Genomic DNA, 7,420 nt, shown 5'->3' with positions numbered 1-7,420 from the left:
TATTTAATCAATCCTCAATTTCCCGAATCGTAGCCGATGAATGCAGGTAGGTTCAAAACTGCGACTTATCCCCAAAAAATTATAATCCGCCCCACCTGGGACATAACAAAAATTGGTGACAGCGGTGGGATAAAGCGCAGTGACAAAGACCTTTGATCAACAAAATATTAGAAAGTTTTGGAAAGAACCTTCAATATATGAGTATGTATATCGGAAAATTAGTCCAGAGAAGCTGCTATCAATCCTCAGCACATCAACTTGTATGGGTAAACCAGTGATAAATTACATCAGAAACCCTGATATCCCAGAGACCAACTATATAAAATCGATGAAGGTAATAGCGGGACAAAGGATCAATTCAGAAAGACAACAATGCCTGTCCCAAGGCCGAATTATCGCCCAGAGGAAGAGGTGTTAGAAGAATTCTACGGGCCTATAGATGGGATAGTACCGACCCACTATCCAGAAACATACCGGAACCTCCTGAATCTGTACTGTGTCGTCGCACCACGACAAGAGACGTCCTATATACCTCACTGAAATAGGATATGTCGTGCGTGTTATGGCCGCCTGATCAGAAGGGAACAATGGTATTGTGAAGAAGGAGGCTGGCACATCTTGTGTCAGCTAGATCCAGCCCAAACCTACTCCAAATATGGACTGCCCGCCGGGAATTTTCCGGACCGAGACGTACGGAGGAGACGTATGGACTACCGCCCCGAAGAGGAGGTATTGGAGGAATTTTATGGGCCGATAGATGGGGTAATACCACACCATTACCCTGAAACGTACCGGAATCTTCTAAATTTATACTGCGTGTGTACATCACAGCAAGAAGCATCGTACGTGTACCACCAAAATAGGATATGCCGGACATGTTATGGCCGCCTAACCCCAAGAGAGCACTGGTACTACGAGCAAGGGGCTGGCACATCGTGTGTCAGCTGAACCCGGCCCACACCTACTCCAAATGCCAAGACTGCGGTCGGCAACTAGGAAGGGTCCGTCAGGCATGGGAGTGCACGGAATGCATCGAAGAGAACTTCGAAATGAACGTGGACGAGTGATGACCTGATCCACACTGGCTACGCCCAAGAAGTAGTCACCCGATGGTGACAAGCGCACCCACACCATGTACACATTTTTTTTCTTCTCATCCCATTACATTTGGATCCTTCAGTGCAGGAATATTAGCAGTCCTTATAATCCTCAAATTTATAAAGGTGTCACGTCCGGTGGTTCGACCGCCAACGAATAAACCCTCAGATGAAGAATTATTATGAATTATTATGGACATCCGATGATGTCGTGCGAGGAGAAGTAAAAATAGGATTAAGATATATGTTAAAAATTCTACGCAGTAAGGTAGCACGAGAAACGACTCCAACTTTTCTTCCTGCAAGACACGCAGATGAAGTTCTCAGTTTACACGCTGAGAACAAACAGGAAAGGTGTCCAAATATGCCAAATTATAAGAAAAGACGCCGACTTCATGGTAAAAAGATCCTGTCGGCGTACAGCTGACTAGTCAGGAGACATCAAGAAGATAAAAAGATGCAAGGTAGAGACTCCTGTGCCAGCATCTTTGAAAAACAAAGGATTGTGCATCTTATAAAAAGGGGGACCAACTCCTAAAATTCAGTTATAAATAGTCAGTCAGTCAGTCAGACAATCGTGAACAATCAGTTATTCAGTCATAGTCAATAGTCCAGTAGTCTCTTTTGAAGTTAAAATAGTTCGTTCAGTTGTTTCGCGACAAACCGTTTCAAAGACCAGTGTCAGCAGTCGGAGTATATTGTAACCGAATTCGAACCCGTGATCACGGTAATATTAATATTATTATTATTATTATCAAACTATTTATAAGCACTCCAGTATATGCGCTATATAAACCATATTTGTAAAATCAAATTTGTAATCTCTGATTCAGAACCACACTTTGAATAAATCAATAATATTGTTGTTTTCAAAATAAGGGTACAAAGTTATTTAAACGATCCTCAATTTCCCGAACCATAGCCGGTGTATGCAGGTAGGTTTGAAACTGCGTCCTATCCTCTTAAAATCGTAATTCATCCCACTCGGGACGTAACACTATCAAAGCTTGCAAAGGAGTATCTTTGTGTTATGGCAACATCTGTTCCTTCCGAAAGAGTATTCTCAAAGACTGGCGAAATAATTAGTAAAAAAAAGAAATAGATTAAAAGACAATATAGTGAATAAAATATTGCTTCTTAATATGTACAAAATAAATCCTTTATTATGTCTATTTCGTACATATTCGCTTTATCTACGTTTTTTTCTTGCCGAAATGTTCCAGTATTTCCACTCGCGGCATTTCTATACTCATGTCAGGTCCGAAATCACAGTCAAATTTAAAGCATCGAGATATTTGAAGGAATCATTTGGCAATCGATACATATAGTATAGAAACAGCTTATAGTGATCAGGAATAAATAACTTCTGTGAATTTGATTGCAAAGTGGAAGAACATTGACCCCTTCGACTCGATACTTTCACAGGGTGTATTAAAGAAAGTTTGTTGTGCATTGTAGGTATTAACGAAAGAACCCTCCCCCGCCCTAAAGAACAAAGTCGGTCATTCAAAATAGGCAGAATTTTTCATCAAAATAGGCAGTTTTTTGCAAATATCTCGGAAAATCAAGATACCGCAGTACTGTGCGGACTAATGGCCTGTTTTTGGGCACTTCTCGTAATTTGGTTATTAATGTGTATATATATATATATATATATAAGGCGCTAAAACTCAAGGAACGTAAAGAATATATTTCGCAGAAGTTATAAGGGAATAGCAATCCCTAAGACCCGTATCCTATAAATTCCAAATTCAAGAAAACAAAATCTATTCAAATTAAAACATTGATAAAGAAATAATGAGGAAATACCTGCAAAATTACTTCTTAACCGTTGAAAACGAAACATGAGGCCCTGGGGTGACCGAGGAACCAGTGCGTGAGGTAAAGAGCGAACCAGCATTGCATCCGTTGGCCAACCTCACCCATTTGAAAACACTGGAAATAAATAATAACATGTATCCAACGGCAGAAGGTGAAGTTTCCAAGCTACTACACGCGGTAAGGAAAATAAATTGTAGGGACAACTTGAGAATAAATGAAGGGATCGTTTGCGGTGCAATTAGAAATTGTCTCTACCTGAAATACTTGCACTTGTGAAGACTTCATTCAACGTTGATGAACTCAATGGATACATATACAATAGTATATCATGAATAAATTTCTTCTGTGAATTTGATTGCAAAGTTCAAGAACATTGACCCCATCGACTCAATAATTTCATAGGGTGGATAATAAAAATTCCCTTGTAGATTGTTATGACACACAGCCATTTCGGAGGAAAGACCATTAGACCTCGGGATACTTTTACAAGGGTCTCGAGAAGGCCTAAGCATTTTTTATATACACGTTACCAGTTAAGGCCTAATCGTCACGGGTTAGGCATCCGCGTAGTGCGTGAGGGTTAGAGACCCTAAGGCAGACCCCTTGGGCCATCAGTTTGGGGACCCCTAATAAACATAGTTGCCAGATGACTGGAACAAAGTGACTCTTCTGCCAAGTCCTTGGAAAATCTAGCTTTTCCAAGGAAGCATTGTTCCCAAACTCGATGGTCCTCGCCCTCATGGGACAAGGGGGTAATAAACCATAGGCACGTGCTGGCCACTTGGGCCCTTTTTTTCGTCACGCTGCTCTGGGGTCTGGCAATCGTCACGTGCTGGTCTAGGCACTTTCTCTACGCGTTTGACTTGGGGTGGGGACTTCCTCCACCACCAACAGGGGTTGCATACAAATGACTCCTCCCTCAAGTCAATCAGCAAGTGAGATTTCTTTCCCCCAAAAATGGGACCATCTCCCACTCTTCTCCAAAGTCACCACCGAGGTGAAGAGCGAGCTGACCCCAGAGCAGAAATTAGATACAAACTTGTTCTCAAAGGAAACCGAATAATCACCAGTCCGAATGTAAACTGTATATAGTCATTGTTCTAATAAACCAAAGTTGTTATTGCAAAGGAAGGTGTCGGGTCATTAATTCGACAAAATAACACGCAGAACCTCTCCTACAATTGCGAGAAACTGCACGACATAACATAGATTTTAATGAAAGAACTCTCCTCCATCCTAAAGAACAAATTCGGTCATTGAAAATAGGCAGAATTCGCAATGGAGACTCTGACAGTTTTTTGCAAATATCTCAGAAAATAAAGAGACCTCCGTACAGTGCGGAATGGTCTGTCTTCGGGCACTTCTCGTAATTTGGTTATTAATGTATATATTAATGTACAATAACCAGCAAAACTGAGTCTACACTATTTGAAGCAACATAACTTTTTAAAAATTAGATCAAATGACTTGAATTTTATTGAGAAGTTAGAAGGATTAGTTTATTAGACGCGGTGTAGGAAGGAATGGGAAGAGGTGGAAAGGTTGCAGGAGAGGTTTCTGAGGTGGGTCCTAGGAGTAGAGAGGTACGCACCGCGGTATATGGTGCGGTAACAGCTGCAGAGGGAGTTGTTGAGAGGGAGGGCGGGGTTGAGGGCATGGGGGTACCAGAAGAAGTTGAGGGTGGAAAAAGGGGGGGAGCTAGCTAGGTTGTGCTGGGAGCAGGGAAGAGGAAGGGGCAGAAGGGGAGGGGAGGTAGTAGGGTGGGTGAAGGAGCGACGGCGTTTTTGGGAAGAGAGGGGCTGGACAGCGGAGGAGGCGGAGGAGATGATGGAGGAGAGGATAGAGGCAGTGAGTGAGGAGATAGTGAAAGGGGAAAAGAAGAAGCAACAGGGGAGAGATGGGAAAAGATAGGAAGCGCAAGGTACAACATGTGGTACGGGAGGGTGAAGGGAGAGCGGATACCGGGGTATCTGAAGAAAGGCTGGGGAGAGAGCAGGTGGCAAAGGGTGGCCAGGTACAGGTTGGGAAACGAGATGAGAGGTGGAAAGTATTGGTTGGAGGAGGAGAAGAAAGTATGTAAGGTCTGTGGGTGAGAGGAGGAAACGTGGGAACATGTGTGGGAAATGTGTAAGGGAGGGTTGAGGGGAGTGGTTGGCAGGGGATGGTGGGGAAGTATTAGGGGATGAAGGAGGAGAGGAATGGATGAGGAAGGTGGATGAATGGAGGAAGAGCAGGAATGGAGAGATATGGGAGATGAAGTAAATGGAGAGAATGCATAGGAATGGAGTGAAAGAGAGAGCAGCCGAAAGAGGAGGTCCAGGAGGCATGGGAAGGATGGGTGAGGTGCAGGGAGGGGAGAGAGCAGAGAAGCATGTATGTGTGGGACAGGGAAAAATAATAACGCGGCGGATATTAGTGAAAGATCGTTCTCTCTCTCTATGGCGTGTTTTTAGGACACGTTTAATTAAGTTAGGGTAAGTTAGGATAAGTTTAAGGTTAAGATTGGGGTAAGAGGGAGATGTAATTAAAATTGTAACCCCGAGGGGAATCAATAATTGATATATATATTAGACGAGGTGTACAAAATTTTTGAAAAAAATTTTAATTGGTCGGAATCGCAAAAGAAATAGTAAAAGTTGGTTTTTTCAGCTTTTTTATCAGAGCCTGTATTGAAAATTTAAGGAATGTATTTGATTTGCTCGAATAAATTATATCTACGCTTAAAATTTCACAGATATTGGTTAATTCGATTACGAGTTATAAACGATTAAAAGTGTGGTTTTAAGTCGAAAATCATGAAAAACGGCAATTTTTCCACTTTTAAGCGTTTATAACTCGTAAACGAATTAACCAATATCGGTGAAATTTTCAGCATGGATGTAATTTACTCAAGCGAATCAAACACATTTTTTAAATTTTCAATACAGGCTCAGATAAAAAAGCTAAAAAAACCAACTGTTACTATTTCTTTTGCGATTCCGACCAATTCAAACTTTTTTCAAAAATTTTTTACACCTCGTCTAACAAACTAAACCTTCCAACTTCTCAATAAAATTCAAGTCATTTGATCAGATTTTTAAAAAGTTATGTTGGCTCAAATAGTGTAGACTCAGTTTTGCTGGTTAGTGTATGTATATAAAGCGAGAAAACTCAAGGAACGTAAAGAATATATTTCGCAGAAGTTACAAGGGAATAGCAATCCCTAAGACCCATATCCTATAAATTCCAAATTCAAGGTAACAAGATCTATTCAAATTAAAACATTAATAAAGAAATAATGAGAAAATACCTGTGAAATTTCTTCTTAACTGTTGAAAACAAAACACGAGGCCCTGGGGTGACCGAGGAACCAGTCAGTGAGGTGAACAGCGAACCCACATTGCATCCAATGGCCGGCCTCACACTTGAAAACACTGAAAATAAATAATAACATGTATTCAACGGCAGAAGGTAAAGTTTTTAAGCTACTACACGCGGTAAGGAAAATAAATTATAGGGACAACCTGAGAATAAATGAAGGGATCGTTTGCGGTGCGATTAGAAATTGTCTCTACCTGAAATACATCCACTTGTGCACTTCATTCAACGTTTATAAACTCAATGAATAGATATATAGAAACAACTTATAGTGATCATGTATAAATAACTTCTGTGAATATGATTGCAAAGTGAAAAAACATTGACCACTTCGACTCGATAATTTCATACCTCCCTTCATATATTAATGTATATATATATATATAAGGCGCTAAAACTCATGGAACCTAAAGAATATATTTCGCAGAAGTTATAAGGGAATAGCAATCCCTAAGACCCGTATCCTATAAATTCCAAATTCAAGAAAACAAAATCTATTCAAATTAAAACATTGATAAAGAAATAATGAGGAAATACCTGCAAAATTACTTCTTAACCGTTGAAAAGGAAACATGAGACCCTGGGGTGACCGAGGAACCAGTGCGTGAGGTAAAGAGCGAACCAGCATTGCATCCGTTGGCCAACCTCACCCATTTGAAAACACTGGAAATAAATAATAACATGTATCACTCAATGAATACATATATAGAAACAACTTATAGTGATCATGAATAAATAACTTCTGTGAATTTGATTGCAAAATGGGAGAACATCGACTCGATAATTTCATAGGGTGGATAATAAAAATCTCCTTGTACATTTTAACCAAAGAACCCTCCCGCGCCCTAAAGAACAAATTCGGTCATTCAAAATAGGCAGAAGTTTACATCAAAATAGACAGTTTTTGCAAATATCTCGGAAAATAAAGAGACCGCCGTACTGTGCGGACAAATGGCCTGTTTTCGGGAAAACTTATCAAAATGTATACTCCAAACCTAATCGCCATAATACGTACTTACAACACACGGCACTGACACGAATGGCTGCTCTGAAGTGAATACTGGCCGACGCTTGCGAGCGAATGTTCGATGGCATTCCTTCGACCGCCTTCGGAACCGATCTTCGCTTCTTTCTCTGCAGCTTCC

The sequence above is a fragment of the Halictus rubicundus genome, unplaced genomic scaffold (genome assembly GCF_050948215.1).
Source record: "Halictus rubicundus isolate RS-2024b unplaced genomic scaffold, iyHalRubi1_principal scaffold0264, whole genome shotgun sequence".
In the NCBI taxonomy this organism is placed as follows: Eukaryota; Metazoa; Arthropoda; class Insecta; order Hymenoptera; family Halictidae; genus Halictus; species Halictus rubicundus.
The sequence above is the reverse complement of the archived record's forward strand: the minus strand, read 5'-3'. Positions refer to the sequence as shown.